Source organism: Eptesicus fuscus, chromosome 2, assembly GCF_027574615.1.
Source record: "Eptesicus fuscus isolate TK198812 chromosome 2, DD_ASM_mEF_20220401, whole genome shotgun sequence".
Classification (NCBI taxonomy): Eukaryota; Metazoa; Chordata; class Mammalia; order Chiroptera; family Vespertilionidae; genus Eptesicus; species Eptesicus fuscus.
Window position 1 is genome coordinate 44556066 of NC_072474.1, and position 836 is coordinate 44556901.

Consider the following 836-nt stretch of genomic DNA (forward strand, 5'->3'; position numbering starts at 1 on the left):
GTTCTATTATTTCTTACCTTAAAATGCTAAGTATTATTTAGAAGAATTTGGAAATCTTTGTTATTTTAAACCTGTTGGACATTTTTATTTTAACAATTTCTACAGTATGTGAAAACAGTGATTAGAATAACTGATTCTTGGTGAGAACTTCCGGAATCCCAGAAGACTGGTAATATATGTGAATTAAAACAAAAAAGCAGTAGTTTGTTCATCTTCTAACAAAGCCCCAAGATTGATCCTGCTGAATAAGGTGCCTTACAAGGTGGTAGGGATGACCCACTAAAAAGTTTTCTATATTACCCCAGTATTCTTCATAATCAGTGTCAATCCCCAGCTTGATTCTCCCTATTCTCCCCAAATACTTCATCTCTCATTTTTCAATTAATCAATTAATTTTTCATAATTGATTTCTGACACCCCGATATTTTTACCTTTTTTATCACCCTATATCAATTACTTATCTATTTCTTTCAATAGATTGTGATCTACCATGCCCTTTTAATGCAATACTTCTCTCACATTGTCCACATTTCCTTACATTGCCAACGTAATATATGTACCCTAGGCGCCCAATGCACGGAGATTCGTGCAGAATGGGCCTTCCTTACCCTGGCTGCCGGCACAGCCTTTGCTCAGGCCCCGGAGCTGCATTTCTGCCTTCGCTCCGCCCGGAGCCGCCCTTCCACCTTCCCATGCTGCCCAGAGGCCCGGAGCAGCTGGGGCAGTGCAAAACGCCTGCGTCGTCGCCATGGCGATGGCACAAGTGTCCCACCCCTGGCCACTGGGCACCTGTGCATGCAAATTAACCCACCATCTTTGTTGGGTTAATTTGCATA